Source organism: Littorina saxatilis, linkage group LG16 (genome assembly GCF_037325665.1).
Source record: "Littorina saxatilis isolate snail1 linkage group LG16, US_GU_Lsax_2.0, whole genome shotgun sequence".
Classification (NCBI taxonomy): domain Eukaryota; kingdom Metazoa; phylum Mollusca; class Gastropoda; order Littorinimorpha; family Littorinidae; genus Littorina; species Littorina saxatilis.
The window spans coordinates 47,261,131-47,281,544 of record NC_090260.1 but is presented as its reverse complement, the minus strand read 5'-3'; the positions used below and the strand labels follow the sequence as shown (position 1 = coordinate 47,281,544).

General features: G+C 39.1%; 2 long non-coding RNA genes across 8 annotated transcripts; one reads left to right on the top strand and one right to left on the bottom strand.

The window, feature by feature from the left end:
* The first annotated feature begins 4,333 nt into the window (after positions 1-4,333).
* On the top strand, positions 4,334-7,714 carry LOC138949760 (uncharacterized). Its single transcript, XR_011450419.1, has 3 exons — positions 4,334-4,487; positions 5,291-5,487; positions 7,288-7,714. It is a non-coding gene; the product is annotated as an uncharacterized lncRNA (long non-coding RNA).
* Positions 7,169-11,624, bottom strand: LOC138949758 (uncharacterized). Of its 7 annotated transcripts, none has more exons than XR_011450411.1 (3): positions 11,331-11,624; positions 10,393-10,469; positions 7,169-7,366 (listed from the first exon to the last, which is right to left on the bottom strand). It is a non-coding gene; the product is annotated as an uncharacterized lncRNA (long non-coding RNA). The 7 variants fall into 7 exon arrangements; XR_011450412.1 differs by lacking the exon at positions 11,331-11,624 and adding an exon at positions 11,155-11,294; XR_011450415.1 differs by lacking the exon at positions 11,331-11,624 and adding an exon at positions 11,254-11,272.
* Between the last annotated feature and the right edge of the window lie 8,790 nt (positions 11,625-20,414).

Genomic DNA, 20,414 nt, shown 5'->3' with positions numbered 1-20,414 from the left:
TTCATTTTTTCATTTTCATTACTTTATTGTCCCATCGCTGGGAAATTCGGGTCGCTTCATCCCAGTGGAAAGCTAGCAGCAACGGAGTCGCGCTACCCAGGTGTCTGCGTGTTTAGGTGTATTCAGCCACCTGCACTTATGGCAGAATGACCAAGGTCTTTTACGTGCCACATGGCTTCCGTCTCTGGGTCTGCACATAAAGTTGACCCGTGTCCGTCCCGGCCCGAATTCGATCCGAATTCGATCCTGCGACCTTCCGATCACAAGTCCAGTGCTCTACCAACTGAGCTAACGAAACGGTGCAATTGCCGAAAAGCAAACATAGACTGCTGTACAAAATGTCACCCAGAAAGCACATTTTGCAAGAACTGTTGATGGATTTCCAGTGAAATGAAAAAAAGAAAAAAAGGCATGTTTGTGTGTGTGCGTGAGTGCATGCATGTGTGGGAGTTTGTGTGTGAAGGCATGTAGCATAGATAGGCCTACCTTTCATGCTTCATCTTTTATAAACTTTTAACTTTGTGATATGATGTAATGATATTGATAATAAAAACCTTATTGTGCGCAATTACTCTGTGTTGTTCGATTATATCAATATTTGAACACATTATTTCCCCCAATTCCTATTTCCCCTAGTGAAAACTGGAATTCGATTATATCAATTCAATAATATTTATTTTTATTTCTGCATTTCAATAGCTGCAATGAGTAAGCCTTAAAGTCATGAGTGACTCAAGATGAAATGGTTTTAACAAAAATTATAAACCTTTAAACACATTATTTCCCCCAATTCCTATTTCCCCTAGTGAAAACTGGAATTTCAATCTCCACTGAAACTGGATTCCCTTGTGGGCAAACTGGAATTCCAATCTTCATTAACAAATATCCACTGGAGATGAGAATTCTAGTTTGCCCTAGTGCAAACTGGAATTCCAATTTCCACTAGTGCGATTCGGAATCTCACTGGATTCTCATTTCCACTGTGACATATACATGACGGGCGCAATGGCCTTGTTGATAAGACGCCGGCTTCCTGTGCGGAAGGTCGCGTGTTCGAATCCCGGGTGCGCCTGGTGGGCTAATGGTGGATTTTTTTTCTGATCTCTCAGGTCAACTTATGTACAGACCTGCTAGTGCCTTATCTGTCTTCGTGTGTACACGCAAGCACAAGACTATAAGTGCGCACGGGAAAGATCCTATAATCCATGTGAAGAGTTCGTTGGGTTATAGAAACACGAAAATACCCATCATGACTCCCCCCGTGAGCGGCGTATGGCTGCCTAAATGGTGTGGTAAAAAAGGTCATTAACGTAAAAACCCAATCGCGTGCACACACACAAGTAAGAACAAGTCGCGTAAGGCGAAAATACAATATTTAGTCAAGTAGCTGCCATTTTTCAGCAAGACCGTATACTCGTAGCATCGTCAGTCCACCGCTCATGGCAAAGGCAGTGAAATTGACAAGAAGAGCGGGGTAGTAGTTGCGCTAAGAAGGATAGCACGCTTTTCTGTACCTCTCTTTGTTTTAACTTTCTGAGCGTGTTTTTAATCCAAACATATCATATCTATATGTTTTTGGAATCAGGAACCGACAAGGAATAAGATGAAAGTGTTTTTAAATTGATTTTGACAATTTAATTTTGATAATAATTTTTATATATTTAATTTTCAGAGCTTGTTTTTAATCCGAATATAGCATATTTATATGTTTTTGGAATCAGCAAATGATGGAGAATAAGATAAACGTAAATTTGGATCGTTTTATAAATTTTTATTTTTTGTTACAATTTTCAGATTTTTAATGACCAAAGTCATTGATTAATTTTTAAGCCACCAAGCTGAAATGCAATACCGAACCCCGGGCTTCGTCGAAGATTACTTGACCAAAATTTCAACCAATTTGGTTGAAAAATGAGGGCGTGACAGTGCCGCCTCAACTTTCACGAAAAGCCGGATATGACGTCATCAAAGACATTTATCAAAAAAATGAAAAAAACGTTCGGGGATTTCATACCCAGGAACTCTCATGTCAAATTTCATAAAGATCGGTCCAGTAGTTTAGTCTGAATCGCTCTACACACACACACAGACACACACACACACACACATACACCACGACCCTCGTCTCGATTCCCCCCTCTACGTTAAAATATTTAGTCAAAACTTGACTAAATATAAAAAAGAAGAAGTGTGTCGGTGGGAGTTTCCGCCCATAAAAGGAGAAGAAGAAGAAGAAGGAGAAGGACTGGTACACCTGTTTTAATGCTAGTTGAAGTTCTTTTACCTCCGTTTTGGACCCAATCAGTGTAGATTCGCCGGTGCATGTTTAGAAATTAAGTAATTTTTCTCTGTTTTTTATTTTTTACTTGGTTCAAACCAGTTGCACAAGTAGGTCAGGCAATTTCCATGGTGGTGCGTCAGACACATTATTCTTTCTAACATGTTCTAATTTAATTTAGGATTAAAGGCACAGTGCAGCTCACAGCCTTCGTTTTGCATTTTTGTTGCAGCTGAGTGCATTTACAGTTCAAAAATCCTCCTATGGTAGTAAAACAAACCCAAAACTACCCAACGACGACATCTGTGAAGCTCGACAGTTTCTTGTTCACGCGAGTGCATAAATTACCCTAGTTATTACGTGGTATTTGGTCGGAGTTCGATTCAACTGAGTGATTCCGGCCTCCATTTTGTTTTACACAAACTCATGATGATGTCTGACATAGTTTGCTAGTGACGTGTCTTTTTGTGCATGATGTGGTGATCTACCTGATCTAAATTTAGATCCAAAAATAGGTCAAGACCAGCCGGTTCCGAGTACGAAATTAATTCGTAAAAAAATCGCAGTTCTTGACTCTTTGGGTGCAAGTCAATGAAACTTGGTAGTTCTTCTAACGGATAGCTGCCTGAGGTATGACTAAAAGCCCCAGGGGCTCCGTGCACCAGTCCTGGATTTGACAAGTTCAGTATCTTTAAATAAGGTGGGGCTGAATCCGAGATGAGAGAGGTGAGAAAGGTGAGACGTGTCTTCTTCTTCTTCCTCATGTTTTTGCACGTGTATGGCCGTTTTTACCCCGCCAATCAGGCAGCCATACGCCGCTTTCGAGGGAAGCATGCAGGGTATTTTTGTGTTTCTGTAACCCACCGAACTCTGACATGCCGATCGTTTCCGTGCGCACTTGGTCTTGTGCGTGCGTGTACACACGAAGGGGGATAAGGCACTAGCCGGTCTGCACATACGTTGAACTGGGACTGATTGGACACATCTCCACCCCTACAAGGCAGCCGCGGTCGGTATTTGAACTCAAACCTTCCGATTAGGATGCCGATGTTTTATCCATTAGGCCACTGCGCCCGTCTGTGTGACGTGTCAAACCTCTTGCTTAAATATTGATACCTTGAGACTTGAATTAATCGATTTTTTTTCCTGTCTCCGTCTCTCTCATACGCTGTGTGTCTGTGTCTGCCGGTCTCTCTCTCTCTCTCTCTCCCTCTTTGTCTCTGTCTTACTCAAAAAGACCCCGCTGAGATCTTAGAATTGACAAAAGTCAACAAGAATCGACAGATTTAAATGGTTAAATTAAGCTTTAATACCATCCGTGAAAATCTCAACGCTAAAGTTTGTTCGTCTATGGATGGCCTTCCGAATTGACGGCCTTAGACTGCACATTGGAATGATTGCTCGGGTGGGTAAAATGCAAACAAAAAAAGCCGCGTAAGGCGACATTTCTACAATTAGTCAAGCTATCGAACTCTTAGAATGAAACTGAACGCACTGCAATTTTCACCAAGACAATACAGCTTCGTCAATCCCCGCAAGAAGGAAATCGCTCACTTTTCACGTGCGAAACGAAGTGAAATTGACGAGTCAGAATAGCGCGGTAGTGATTTGCGCTAAGCAGGAAAGCGCGCTTTTCTGTATTCTTTTTAACTTTCTGAGCTTGTTTTAAATACAATACATTATAATACATTATTATCCATATGTTTTTGAAATCAGGAAATGATAACGAATAAGATGCAATCATACTTAGATCGATTTCTCAAATTATAATCGTTGTACTAATTAACCTATTTTCGTTAATTGTGATCACATTTTAAGAGTAAACATGACATAATGTCTAGATTTCTAAATTTAGAATTTGATGAAGAATACGATGCAATCAATTTTAAGGGGGCAGGGTCACCCAGATTTTGAAAAAAAAATCGGTTTTTTGGCAAACACAAAAGTGTTTAGGCTTATTTTAAAGGGATAGTATCCGCCGGGAAAAGGCCTTCAGATCGCTTTCAAAGCATCACCGTAAGATTCTACGTTGCAAATAATGCTACCATCCATGAGGAATAACTTAACTTTGCAAATTCAACAGTTTTGATAGCTAATTAATTGTCGTAACAGATTCCAAGGAAAGAGCACTCTTGTAATGGTTGGGTGATTTCCCTTGTCAAATGTGTCAACAATGGCGTCTTCCTGACGATCATTTTAGTCTGAAAAGGTAAGTGTCATTTTCCAGCTTAAGTTAACGTTGTCTGACAGGAAATAAAGCTTTCAATAGGACAAGTCAGTATCAGTGTACAAGTTGCTCTCAGCAGGACTGCAAATGAATCGATCGATGCGAGTCAAAAAGCCCTGACGAAGATCATGCTCGTACTTTGTTTAGAAGCAGTACTCAGTCAGATTATCTTGGACATATGTGTTGCCTGTTGGTGATCATTTCAAATATATGTCTCTAAAGTTGCGCTTTTACTTATAAGCTTATGCATGTGTTTCAAATTCCATTCATGTCACTGATCGAACACAGGGAACAGTAAACGTGCGAGAGTTCGAAGCAAAGCGCATTCATGTTTCAGACAAATAGAGAGCTCTGAAAATTATGGCTTTTCTCATAATAGTAACCCAAAAGAGAAGAAATTATACTTATCCCTCTGAACAATCTCGAGGGTATCAGTGTCTTGTGCATTTGTTGTGTGTGTGTGTGTGTGTGTGTGAGATAGACTTGTATCACTGTGTGTGCGTGTCACTGTGTGCATGAGTGTGATTATGTGTGTGTGTGTGTGTGTGTGTGTGTGTATTATGCTTGTGATATAATCACATATATAAATTGTATTTTTGTATACACGTGAAAAAAAGAGTACAAACTATGTACTGTTGTGTGCGTGAACGTTGTGTGCCAGCTGTAAAAACTCAAGTGAGCTTTTCCTGATTATGATTGAAGTTTGCTACAAATAACTCATTAACTGTAAGGGAGATTGATTAATATATAGTGTATTCTTTTCAAGCATTTGTCTTTATTTTCAGGCTATGGAAGTTTTACATTCAAAACAACAAGCGGCCAGGCTGCTCGTTCAACTTCAAGAAGTGCACATCGAGGCAGGATAGGGAGAGGAATTAGCAGAGGTGTGAGCTAATGCAGAGGCAAGGACTGGTCCAAGTCTTCTCAAACTGAAATTGGTTTGCTGGGCAAGGGGAAGGCTGATCCGAATAACAATTTGAAGGTAAGTGAGGACTAGTAGTCTAGTTATACTTATAATATTAATAGATACTTTCTCTGTGTGCAGGAGTTAAAAGAAAAAGACTTATGATGTTAGAGCCAAGGGTAATTTTGTGAATTCCAATACTGGCAATAGAGTGCTATCACAGAAAATGAAGAAATTACATTCATCCAACTGAACAATGTCAAGAAAGTCAGTGCGTGTTGTGTATTTGTTATGTGTGGATGTGTGTGTGTTTTAGGAATGTAAAATAAGTAAAATTGTGTGTAAGTGGGGGTGTAAATTAGTGGTCTGGGTGGCCCAAAAAACAATTTGAAGGTGAATCAGGACTATAGTTATAAGTACTTTCTCTCACCGCTTCCCCCCTCAACCCCCGCGCCTCCTCCAAACTCAATCATTCGAGTAAGTACCTTTTTATTCTGCAAGATTTGTGAGGTCGAAGACTTTGTTACAGGGTATACTAAATAATGACTAACGGTGAGGTTTTTAGGTCTCAGTCACAAATTACATTACCGGTGCTTTTTTTTTCATTCTAGGGAATGTGTTTATTTTCTGGTTTCAAAAAATATTGAAAAAGAATGAAAATTCAGCGTCAGCATCCTGATTTTGTCAAGATATTTTGTGCAGTTAAATGTCAGTACCCACAACCTTTTAGTGTCTCATAAAGGGAAATAAATGAACAGTCCTCACAATTAGGGTGCTGTACCGTGAACCTTTTAAAAACCTTTACAATTCAAGATCTCCCCTATATTTAGACCTTGCTTTTCAGATTTTCTGGTCATAACCTATGCAAATTCATCTTCATTTTAAGACTTCCTGCTTTTTAATACCTGATTTTATCAGATTTTGGGAGATCGTAAAAGCGGGTTCCACTGTAATATGAATTCTGTTTTAGCTACACCTGTATGCTGTTTGTAAAGAAGGATATTTTACAGATTGAGGGGATCATTTCTGCCTCCATAATGATCGTTATGATCTGACACATTGGCTAACAGATTCCATGATCATGCTGTTATGTAGGAAGTCATAATAATGATGTGTAGGTTTTTGAATTGTGTCTGCTTTGCAGTTCAAATAGATGTCTGCCTTCCTGTTCAATTTTTTTTTTAAACAAGACAATCCCTGAAGCACATTTTCCAACCACATGTCAAACAGCAGTTCTGCTTAGCTTGAAACATCAGTATTGAATAATTATATCAAATTGACCTTTTTGCGGTTGAGCACTTGACAGATGCTGCTACAATACCTCTTGTAGAGAAAAAATTTAGAGATACAGTGGAGCCCTTTTAAGATATATATCATATATATATATATATACAGCAAACTCAATCAAAGAAAAGCAGAATGTCTTAGAATAGAGGTTATAAACAGGAATCTGAGAAAGTAGTGTCTTTTAAGACAAATGTTGTGTTTTTTTAAAGGGGGGGGGGGGGGGGGCAAAGTTAGGGTTTCACTGTACAATGCAATGGTAAACTGGGCACTCATTCCAAGTAGCTAAAGATGTGTGACACTTTTGCTTGTCAGGAGCACTAGAACACGTCACATTTTCACACTTCTCAGTGTGTCAGAATGCTAAAAATCTGGAAAGCCAATGCCCACAAGTATATCCCATCCCCCCCTCTCCCACCCACCACCACCTTTTACTCACACTTGCAATCCATTACGTACATGAATAGATTACAAACACTCTTCTGTAACTCTTTATTTTCACACTTTTTCTTGCATTTGGTTAATTTTTTCAACCCTTTTCGAAGTTTGAATTAAGTGTCTTCACTGATGGGTGATTTTCTGTTTATGCTCCAGGACTTCAAGGCACTGGTGCTTGATGACAGCAGGCTCCTACTGGCCCACACACAAAGAAGAGATTGAAGATGCCCTGGTCCTGGAAGAAGAAGAGGGAAAGATCAATAAAGCCAAACGATACGCATCATTCAGAGTTATATTGAGGAAAGATATTGGCTATTCGGGTGAAGGTGTAAGAGTTGCCATGTGCAGTTGCTGTGTATGGGTCATAGGAATGACATTATAGATCCAACTGGCCAGTACACTGACTTTCTTCCTTGTTGCCTGCATTGGAGTACATTGTGGTGTTAAACAAAGTGCGTTTCTGTGTGGGTTGGTTTACACATGCTCTGTCACATTCCATATTAGACGGCCAGCTGAGACTACAAAATAGTGCATGTTTGTACATTAAAAAAACAATTAAAAGGAATTCTAACCAGAACCAATCGATACATAAATGTTATTTGTATTTTTGACCAAAATATGACATTTTACACACACCTTGACAGTCCTTGTTCACCTTGAGGAACACTGACTGTCTCAATCTGTGTAAAATGTCATAATTTGGTCAAAAATACAAATAATGTATATTGTTTTTTGCTTTTTTAATGTACTGTAATCTACCTTGTAAGCGCCGTTAGTACCTAGTAAACGCCCACCCCCAACATTTGGATCAGTGTTTGAACATATGTAGTGTGTGTGGTTTTTTTTAAAATTATGTGCACAGTTCTGCACCTTGTAGAGACATTTTCATTCTAGAGAACGCTGACAGACAGCTATATATTTATTTATTTCATACTCTCGGCACTGGAGTATCTCTGGATAGCCCCTCAAAAAGAAGACAAGGGAGGGTCTTCTGAAGTTGAAGAGGTCTGCTTTCAGTGATTTACAGGGAGCATGTGAAACGACCAGTGTTTGATAACACCATTTCCCTCTGAAAGATTTTAGCTTTCTAAAATAAACTTACCCCTTTCTTCGTCACATCAATGTCTTGGATCAGTATCAATGACTGACAGAATGACTATTCATTTCGTGTTTTTTAGGATGTGTGTACATTCACTGAATGAATTTTTGTGTTTGGTTTTTAGTGTTTTTTTCTTTCTGTTTAGACACTTGCATATCAAGCGAAAGATACATACAGGGTGACTATTTGTGCATGGAAACAGCTGACATGAGCATTAAAGTCTGGGGAAGAGTCCTGAAAGTGTATTGATTAATGCGTTGAATTCACAGGTCTAGTAAAACTTGTGCAAAACAAATATACAGTAGTACCTGCCATATCCGGTCACCCATTAGTCATTGCAAAGGTGACCGCAAATATCAGGTGGCCGTTCATTACAGGCCCCCTCCTCCTCCAAAAAAACCCAAAAAACACGATCAAGTTTTCATGAAGAAAAGAAAGCGATCATCCACGAGCCGCCGATTCATTGTCTCTGTTAGTTTTGCTTTCGTTTATACATCTTAATTATTTGCGTGTTTAACTCGATCGTCTTGGCTAAGCTATTGTTTCGTATGTTTCTATGTGTGTTGTTTGGATTATTATATATGTATTTGAGTGTCAGATAAACAAGTGTTTCAAACTCACATCAGCTGTGATCGATCCGGAAGTGACTGCCGTAAATGTACATGTATGCGCATGTCTGTATTTACAGTTTGCGCATGCGTAAGTATTCATGTCGTCTGCTCGTGCTGTGCCGTCTGTGCACACAACACACACACACACACACACACACCACAGGCGCTCGCCCGCGAAAGTGACAAGTGGCCGTTAAGTGGCCGCTCCTGTCGAGTAAGAGGGGCACCTTAGGGCAAAAATCAGTGACCGTTGACCGCGTCAGACAGGTTAACGGCCATTAAGAGTCAATTATAGAAGGAAAACTCATTAGTCATGGGAAAGCTGGCCGCTCCGGGTAGGTTCACGCCCACGAAAGGGCCGGAAATGGAAGGGACTACTGTATACATGTGTTGAAAAGTGCTCGAATTCCAAGAATAGTTTCATGTGTAGCACCTTTGAACTGTGCAGGGGATGTGTGCCTGTGGATTTGAGATCTACATGGAATAAAATAGACACTGTTCTTGACAATTGAGTATGTTTTTGTGTGCGCATGTTGTTTGCTTTATTGATAATAATTGACTTTTGGTCAAGATGTAACCATAAATTTCTGTAGCAAAGATGCAATGATAAAAATAGACAGAATATGATCAAATAATAAGACACTGGGCTGCAAATTGCTTTTAATTGTCATTGTATTTATCTGTAAACTGATCATGATTTCCATGGCATGATTAATGCAGTGGAACCTCCCTTCTATGACCCCCCAATTTAAAACTCCCTTCTTTTTAAGACCTTGTTTTCTCACATTTTCTGTTCATAACCTCTGTAAAATTACCCCCATTTTAAGACTCGTTCTTTTTTTAGACTCGATTTTATCAGATTGTTTGAGGTCATAAAAGGGGGGTGCCACTGTAGTAATAATGCATCTTCAGAAATTGAACACAGGTGCTGCAGTTTTTTGTATCAATCAATCAATCAATGAGGCTTATATCGCGAATATTCCGTGGGTACAGTTCTAGGCGCTCTGCAGTGATGCCGTATGAGATGAAATTTTATACGGCCAGTAATTGCAGCCATTTCGGCGCATATTTACCTTTCACGGCCTATTATTCCAAGTCACACGGGTATAGGTAGACAATTATTAACTGTGCCTAAGCAATTTTGCCAGGAAAGACCCTTTTGTCAATCGTGGGATCTTTAACGTGCACACCCAATGTAGTCTAGTGGGATCGAACTCACGCTGACAGCGGCCAACTGAATACAAATCCAGCGCGCTACCAACTGAGCTACATCCCCATAACCATGAAGAAGAAAAATACTGTTTCAAAACTTTGACAGTGTCTTATCCTCAAACGTACACCTTTTTAAAGAATCCATAACTTTTAATCACTCAACAAAATTGCCTGCAGCTCAAGTGAACCAGAAATGGGGAACAATTGGCCACACTCAAAGAATCGGTTCTTGGCAACTTTTCTGTCGGTCGCGCAGCCTGAGAGAGACATGACAGAGATAGTTACTCAAGATAAAAGATAAGCTTGACTTACATCAGAATTATGAACATTTAAACTCACCTTGAGCTTTGTCCGAAATATTTTAAACCATTATTGCCACACATTGCAAGAATGTTTGATGTCCGGGTGCTTTTCCCCTGAAAATTAAAAAAAATAGTTTTAGTAATTATAGCAACATATAAACCACTAAGTGTAAACCAAAGGCTGGCCAATTACATACAGTTCTACAGCAACATCAGTTCTGAACATGAAGCTTTCAACATGCACAGCGACACTTAAAAATGGCAGTTAAAAAAGAAAGGATGAATGAGATTCTGCCGCATTTAGTGTTTGCTTCAATGAACGCTGTCCGAGGAAGAATGTGTTCTTCGTTAAAAAGTTACCCTTTCACAAAGCCTTACAATAAGCTTCAATCATAGTTTTTCCTGCAAAATCACAACATTAAAAACTTTAGGCACAGAAAAACTCATACCGCTGACAATATAAAATGTCAGTTATAAATAACATTTTCTGTTGCACTACATCCAAAGACTGTGCTGACTGACCTTACTTTTTCCATCTCAAAACAATTTTTAGGGGGATTACCTACTCTGTCTGTCACAGTCTCAGTCTCCAGTCCTATACAGTGCACCACAGGAGCTTGTACCCAACCGCCAGTTGATCATTAGTTAGTCCTGCATGTACGCCCTTACTAGGCTAGCGAATGCGTAGTATGTAGTTGTAAGAAGACTGTAGGGATGAAGGAGTAAATAATGATCGACCGGCACTTTGATACAAGCTCCTGTGCAGTGCACAGACACACACACAAACAGTGACACACACCGTGGCGTGTCCGTGTTCAAACCAAAACTGGACTCAATCGACCCTGCACACTACACGTTCGTGCACTCGCTTGATGGATGCTTCATTCGCTCAACACACCAGCAGACACACAGACAAAACGGCAGCAACATTTGTCTAGGTCTGTCCAAAGTCTACACAACACTTGCTTTACTTACAAATCCCGGCAGCAGGAGAGAGCTCTGCGTCGTGAGTAGTCAGCACACCGTCACACTCATGCAGTTCAATCCAACTTTCCCACTGCTTGCCGCGTGTTGATAACTTTGCATTTTGTGCGTCGAGCATGACTTTCTCGTGATTCTGTGTCGTTCCCAGTCAGTCTGCTGCTTTCTTAACCACCTTGAGTCGATTTCTTACATCCCATCCGCCATTGTTTTGGGTCGTCATGAAAACGGCACGCTCGCGACGAAAACCAGTCTATGACGGCCAATTTTAATCTTCAAATGGTGGAGAGCAGTCGCCAATTTAATCATGTTTAATTAATTATTTAGCATAAGCCTACTTGTAGTGCGTTATTGAGCAAATCGGGCCAGGTGCGTTTAAATTAAGGTACACTAGATTCTCAAAATTCTTCAAATAGATCGAATTCGCAAAAAAAAAATCTCCACAATGGCGGCGTGGACACTATATTTATGTTTAAAGTTTGATTTCTCCTCTTTCAGACACTGTTTATATTTTTTCCCTACACAAAGGCATTCGTGAGATATGTGCTTTCAAAAAAGGTATGTGTGTGTGTCAACACAACACAAAATTACATACACAATCTGCACGCGAAACTTTCATCAAAAATCGAAAAAAAATCTTTTTTTGGCAAACACAAAAGTGTTTAGGCTTATTTTAAAGTTTGATTTCTCCTCTTTCAGACACTGTTTATTTTTTCTTGATACACAAAAGCATTCGTGAGATATGTGCTTTCAAAAAAGGTATGTGTGTGTGTCAACACAACACAAAATTACATAAAAAAATCTGCACGCGAAACTTTCATCAAAAATCGCGCATCAGACACACTCTGTTTCTCATAACTTTATTACATGTTTACCAATTGTCTTGAAATTTTGCACACTTATTCTTTGATGTGGTATCTATGGCCGGTACTAAAATCAAGCAGATTGAAAGTAAACAGAGAAAATACAGGTATTTGTCTTTTATTATTGTACTAATATTTTTTCGAAAATTTGGCCCATGCGTTATGATAACAGTTCTGATGAGTACAAATACGATTTTGGTACCAGCCACAGGCAAGACAGTCAAAAGCAGTCATGAAAAAAATCAGACATGCTGATATAAATCCAAAGCCACTATGTTTCTGACAATTATGGCTTTTTTTATTTTCGCACAATATAAAATATGTGTTTATTCTACATTTTTACTAAAAAAGCAAAGTTATATCACCAATTAGACTGTACAGATTTATTTTAGAACCCTTCCTGTGTGTCTTGGCCAAATTTGAAGTAAAAATACCCAATAGAACCTGAGATACAATTTTTTGCAATTTTGGTACCGGATTTTGGGTGACCCTGCCCCCTTAAATCTGTTTGTGAAAAATCGATTTTAATGACAACTTTAATGAGCAAACTCATTAGTTAATTTTTAAGCCTCAACGCTGAAATGCAATTCCAAAGTCCGGGCTTTGTCGAAGATTGCTCAACTAAAATTTCAATCAATTTGTTTGAAAAATGAGGGCGTGACATTGCGGCCTCACCTTTCATAAAAAGCCGGATATGACGTCATGAGAGATATTTATCAAAAAAGTTAAAAAACAAACATCCGGGGATATCATACCCAGGAACTCTCATGTGCAATTTCACGAATATCGGTCCAACAGTTTTCTCAGAATCAATGTATACATACACACACACATACATAACATACACACACATACATCACCAAGCACCCTCGTCTCAATTCCCCTTCTACGTTAAAACATTTAGTCAAAACTTGACAAAATGTAAAAACGACAAAACAACAACAACAAACAACAACATTGTGTAAATTATCTCTGTTTTATGTTTGCAGAAAGACGTTCCTTGAACTTCAATCCACTGACACACAATTTATCAATTCTCCTACCTCCAAATCTTTTCAAACGAAATACCACCAATGTTGGCAGCTTGGCAGTCACACACACAGACAAACAATCTCATTCGCACACACACACATACACACACACACACACACACACACACACACACACACACACACACACACACACACACACACACACCCTCTCATACACACACACTGAAGCTAGAAAATAAGGGACTTTGTCGACCTTGAAATGGAAGTATACAAACAATGGCGACTGCCCGACAATACAACCAACCTTTCCAGCTCGGTAAGTTTGAACTGTACAACTAGAAGTGATAGATTTTGATTCTTTAGCCTTACGATTTGACTAGATGTCAACAAAAGCAATTGTATTTGTTAAAGAAAGCGTCTTGTGCGATGAATGTAATGCTCAGTAAGTGGACTACTTAACTCGCTTATATAATTCCATCCTTCCTGACATGTTGGAGGTGTTTTTCTTTACTTTTGACAATTAGATCTTTTATAATTAACACTATGTTGATGCAAACACATGTCTTGTGATATACATTTTTTTTTAAAGGAAGGGTACTGTCAGTAACCAAGCAAAACTAATTGTGGAGTTGCATAATACTGGGCCAAAATAAGAGAACATGAGGCCACACAAAAATGACGTCAGAATGAATTTCAAACATCGCTTACAACCCCATAATCAACTTTTACGTTGATTGTTACTGTAATGGAACTGTATTATCACGTATAATACAATCCACAAACCAGTCCAGATGCAGTGAAGAAAGGACTGTGCACTTAATTGTTTGCGATTCGAAACCTTCGCGCTTCGATATACTGTGCAGAGTGACGCCCCCTGATTTGACCGCCAGGCCTGTTCGAGGGTTAGCTCATTTTCAAAATAAATTTGGCATGTGTCTCGTGTTGTATCTACACTCATCGGGGAGTCTGGTACTAAATATATACGGTATGAATGCTCTTAACCCTACACGGATTATATCCCCATAGATGTTTCCTTCACATTTGCCCAACATGTTAATTTGCTGAGCGTTTGAAAGCGGGTTTTATATCGTCTGCTAGGGCGAAGCAAATACCCCGTGTAGTGAAATTGACAAGCCTGTTAGACGCTCATTTCCCAAAGTAAATTTATCGTGTTGCATCTGCACTCATGAGGGAGGCTGGTACTAAGTCTACTACATGGTAAGAACGTTCTGAACCCTACACGTTTTTGATGTCGATAGTTGTTGCCTTGAAATAATTATGCGGAAACCATTCATTTACTAAGCTGATGCAGTTGCGTTCCTGTGTCGTCTGCTACGTATGACAGAGTCGATCGAATCAGTCGACTTTCAAATGCTGGTATAGCTTATATTTGATCGGAATAACACCTTTGTTGTCTGTTAGCCGATGGACATTTTATCTAGGGCGCTCATGAAGCACCCTAGTATGAGATCGGTCTAGAGCTTACCACTGGGGGCTTCCATGTGTTCTGACCCACGTACCTCGCCATCTGCGCTATTCCGGAAATGACCTGCGTTGTTTTGGAATCCAATCAATCATGTGTTGTGTTGAATTATCTTTGGTTGTATATGAAGATGATGAGCTACAAGTCACCTAAATGAAGGATTAGAAGAATATTATCAGGTGGAAAGAAGGGGCACAGGCCGCGTATGATTACGTTATCTAGAACTGTTAGTGCACCCCAAGAGTGCACTAACAGTTTTAAGCCCATTGCCATTGGCCAATCAACTGTTTCACATCAATCATGTGACACCAGTACTTACTGACAATTATTAGTTTTGTTATTGTTATGATTATTATTATCATTATCATTATTATTAATTAAATTGTCTATACATTCAAAAGTCCCCGTTTGCTTGTCCAATTTCTGACTTCGACAGTTGTGTCATCATTTTCCCACTTTTAAAAAACATTAATTTAAACATGTATTAAACACCTTGAGTATATCATACAACCTTATAATTTTACTATCACATACATATGTTATCACTCATAAGACTTTTTATCAATCTATTAACATTGTTTCAAACACTGCTCTTGTTTTATATGTTTGGTCCAGTATCGCGCACCTCCACAATTGGTAATGACAAACATAGTTGGTTGTAACTTCAATAAAACTGGTAATATAATATATGTTGTCAAAATATGTTTTTTTCTCCAGCAACTGCAACTGACAGATGTGACGACGCGAAAAACTCTTTGAAGGGGTATTTCATCTGTGTGAACATTCAAGGCGATATTTTCCAAGCCAGTGCTTCGACTGCCGACAAGAAGAAGAGACCAACTGTTGTAGAAACATTTCTGAAAGTAGTTAATGCACTGTTCAACGAAGGTTGTTGTGTTCTATGTCTGCACGCCAACAAGCCAGACCTGGACTTTGTGGGAGACTTCACAGAGCAGGTGGATGACAAAGTCAATTATATGTTTGTTGACGGGGCTCTCTTTGACGAGAAGATCAAACTAGCAATAGACAATCGTGTGGGGCGTGTCCGTCTCATTTACAGGGTGGTCTCCACGAAATCTGAACTGCCGATCTTTCTAAACTACAATTCAAAAGCTTCCCTCGATAAAGGATTGACTGATCTTGCTCCCAAACAGTTTCAAACCTTTTTCCACAAAGTTAAGACCAGACGTCCTCGTGAACAAACGACATTGAAACGCGCCAGTGAGACAAATTCATTCAAGTTCATTGAGAATAAGGAAGTTACTGGTAAATGTCCATTTAAAGAAACCCGAAATCAGCAGGCTAAAAGTGTTCCCATGCGGTACTCTGACAATGTAAGAAAGCTGACAAAGTTCATGTGGGAAAATCTGAAATTACCACAGTACATTTCCGCATTCTCTAAAAACATTGACGGTGGTTCAGTTTTCTTTGGTTTGGTTGAGGAGAAAGTGAACATAGAAAAATGGCAACTGGATGAACCCAGCAATTCGCCAATTTCTATTGTAGACAAGGACTGGAAAGTGTGGAAAGACAACAATAACACGGCATATCTCGTGGCAAAACTATCGAAACCGCCATCCATTCCGCGCAGCTGGACTCCTGTGCACGACGAAGCTGCCGTCCAAGGTATCTTTACAGTAGCCAACGACGGCCAATGGAACGTGTACAAGGATAGCTGCGTTAGTGCATTCCATGTGGCGAAAGAATCTGATGTACCAAAAGCAGAACAAAAGACTGGTAAAATCATATGTGAGGGGCTGTTCGACGTGCAACGTTTGGAGGAGGACTTGAAGACAACTCTCCGTGACAGGATACGCGATGAACTGCTTTGGTTAGGAAGAGCACAACCAGAAGATCCAGTCACCTTCAGGTTTCACCCTGTTGTCACAGAAACCGGTCAACCCACAAACAAGTGGGTGATTGAACTGATCGTGGAATACTTTCATGGAGTCGTCTTCACTCAAAAGGAGGGACCAGAGGTGTACCGGCTCAACAGTAAAGGTGTTCAGAAAGCCGTCGACATCGAAGATCTTGTAGAACGCCTGGAAACCGAGGAGTGGCTCTCAGCACAGCTAGATGAAAAAGATGAAGAGCTATTCACAGCGCAGACACCCACATTTCGGGGCCTAAATCACAACAACAACTGACTTTACTGCGGAAGGAGCTGTGGCGTGTTTTTAACGGATTTCCATCAGTAAACAGGTGAATTGATATCTTTAGTACTTTCTACGGTGCTGGTCTCAGTTTGCTTTCTATTTTTGTCTTTACAATTGTGTTCTTGCTGTAGACATTATGAGCCACAACGACCATATTAAGGGAAAATGGTGTATACTTTTTTTTTCTGAAATCAAGCTCCCTTATTTTTTTATAAACTGATTATGATGCATTTAACTTGACTCCGCCGTGACTTTGACAGATGCCGAAGGTCAACCCGTCAAGTCTAGACGTCATTAGGGGCTATAGGCGTGTGATTTTTCAAGTGTCTAAGTTAATTACATTCGAGAAAATGTTAATATCAATCTTAATCTGTTGTCTGTGAACTGTAATGGTCATGACATGACAGGAATGTTTGTCATTTTCATCCAGTTAGTACCAGATTTGAAAATAGAATAACTTTCTTTCCATCGGCCTCTTGCGGCAGACATTTGGCAGCTATATTTGTTGATACTGTTTGAGGCGAAGAAAAAAAAGAAGGCTGTGTTTGTACTATACACGTTGGTGTTTGTGCCATAACATCTTACAGTAGAATAGTTGTGATACTTGTGACACTATATGATTATGGCAAATATAATGTTGCCTTAGTTTCCCTTTGAACTTTAACAAAAACCCGTTTAGGTCAGGTAGATTCCCTCCAGCACTATAATTCAAAAAAGTGTATTTTATTGACAGCTGTACGTTTAGCCGCGCGCTGCATAAAACATGTGTGACGTGATCGGGTGTGACGCAATCCTCTTTAAAAATTAATCAAATCTTTTGCCCCCACTATCCGTATTCATATGAAAAAATTGTTGGTATTCATATGCACAGTTATACATAAACATACGATCAATTGATCTGATCAATGCACACCACACAGCACCTTTGTTTTCATTTTGGATTTTGCCCTCACAGATTAAACCAATCGTACCTTTAACTTTGCGTAGTTTCAACGTCTGTTTTTAGGCATATCTATCGTCACACGTCTTCAACATGGATACAACTTCTTATGTAGGTCGCCAAGTATGTCTGAGCTAAAATGACAACCAGCATTACATGATTGAGTTTAACGTTGGAGTTGAAAAAGAGCAAAAAACAGAGTAACCCCAACATGTGACAATCACTGTGTGAAGTACTATACACAGTGTGTAGTTATGTTGATACAACTATTTTATTCCGTTGCCAGTCTGATAAATTGTTACGTGTAATTAACTTTGAGTATGAGTAAAGTAATGATAATTCATATGCACGTACAGCGATTTCAATAACATCACCAGACAGATGAAACACAACTAAACAGATGAATCCTTGCAGGTAATTCCCCATACGTTTGTTTTCGTTTTTTTCCTTCAAATCTGAAGACGTTATAATTATCCGCTCTTAAAAACATGTTGTTGCTGTGGCTACCGCATTTTTAAATCAAATTAAGTCTGGACTATGGAACTGGATTTCAGCTTGGGAAATGTTTGCAATGGGTAGGCTCTACTTAAAAAGGTTTGACCATTTTATCAAAACCATAGCATCAAACCATATTTCATTGGTAGTATGATGCTGTAAAATCTATTATCAGTTTTCTCTGTTTTCAGTGACTGTACACCTCCGATAAAACTGAGAGTTGACATCTGTGAACACATCGCAGAGGTACAAAAGACTATTTTACACGATGGCCTGGATTGAAATAATTGCTCCTGTTGAGCAGGTAAGATGTTCTGCCTCCTACTCTTGTCAACGTGTTGATTACAGAATTGTGTATATCTGTATGAGTATGTTTAAGGCATCCCATCCCCTCTGATGTCCTTATAGAACATTATTTTGCCCCCCCCCCCCTACAATACAAACCCCAACAAAACAAACGCGTCTTCATGTACCACAGAACAAAATTATAGTATTGAACTGATTAGTAGCAAACGTTCAGGATTACTGGTGGCATTGTTGCTTCAGAGTTAGTCAGTGAAACGTCAGGACATTGTTTGCACGCTTAACATTTAGCTCAATTTATTGTCTATCATCAGTTAGTTTTTAATTCCATGACCAAAACGGTGACTCCTCCAATACATTTTCTTTTAGAATGAAGATGTTGTTTATGTGGGATGTACCACTCTGAGGATTTCTCTTCATTGAACGTTTGATTGAGCAGAAAAAAGACACATCTTCAAATACATATATATTATGTTTCTTACTGAAATACTGCTGTTTAACATCTGAGCTAAATGATTGAAAATATATCAACATTTTTTGTGATCAGTGTATTTTGTTTCTGTCATAGCAGTGACCTTGATGATTGCACGCAAGACTAGCGATTCATCCTGCACGTGAATTCGTTACGTTCAACTTTGTACAGACCCATGCGGGAAACCATAGGGATTTTTCCCCAGATGGCCTGCTTGGTTCCATAAAAGTCAAATATCAAATTCACATATAAAAACATTGTCAGCATCTTCTGACTGAACACCTTTACATAGTTAGTTAGTTAGTTGTTGCTTTTTGGGTCCAGCGGACCATATAGGCCAAATCAGGACCCCGAACACCTTTACATGCAAAGGAATGAAATAAAACAATGTTCTAACATACTATAGCGGCATGTCAAGCCATGTAACAAGCAACATTATACTGTTTGTCAAGGTCTAATACCAAATAGATTGCTGTCTTTCTTATAGACACGATATGTACAACTCATATACATTTGTTTCAGGGCAGCTTACTTAAAAAAAAACACCTTTATATTCATTCTTTTTTTCCAGAGACTTCATGTATCCCGGTTGGAATGTGAGTAACCCAACTTTTACACTCAGCTAACTAAACAGAAGTCAACGAAAAAGAGAAAGATAGTAGAGAAGAAAGGATAAAAGACATGAATTGAGTTATTTCAATATAGATAATGTCCTCGAGGAAAGTCTGATGTTTCCAATAGGCTATGTGGATATTCCCTTTGTCTATTTTGCTCTTCTAAGAGATTTGAAAAAATCTCGGAAGAAAGTCGCCGCTGACTTTCAGTTGTTTCCTTCACAACTCTGATCTAACATATATAATTAAAATAAAAGGACACCTATATATAGAGATTACACAACGTCATCGAGTGAGGGACCGAAAAATATTGAAACTCGAGGATGATTTAAAAAATCATCCGAGAGTTTCAATATTTTTTGGTCCCTCACAAGATGACGTTTGTGTAATTTGTGTATACAATGATAAATTGATTGTATACAATGATCAATCTCTATACCTTCCTGTCACTGGAAGCAGCAACACTTGAAAGCATAAGTTCCCTTGACAAACGTCATTTATGATTGGCGTCATCTATGAATGACGTCACTGTCTAGACAAGACAAGTGCCGGTATCGGCAAACCTTGTCGCGGCAAAGGGCCATGACCCGTGCCTTGATACCATTGAGATCATAGGAGATGCACAGCAGTGCCGATACCAGGTTTCTTTAGCTTCACTTTAAAATGATATCAGAACGATAGTTATTCACTTGAAAGTGAACACAGGAGAGTTGTATACATATATATATATATATATATATATATATATATATATATATAT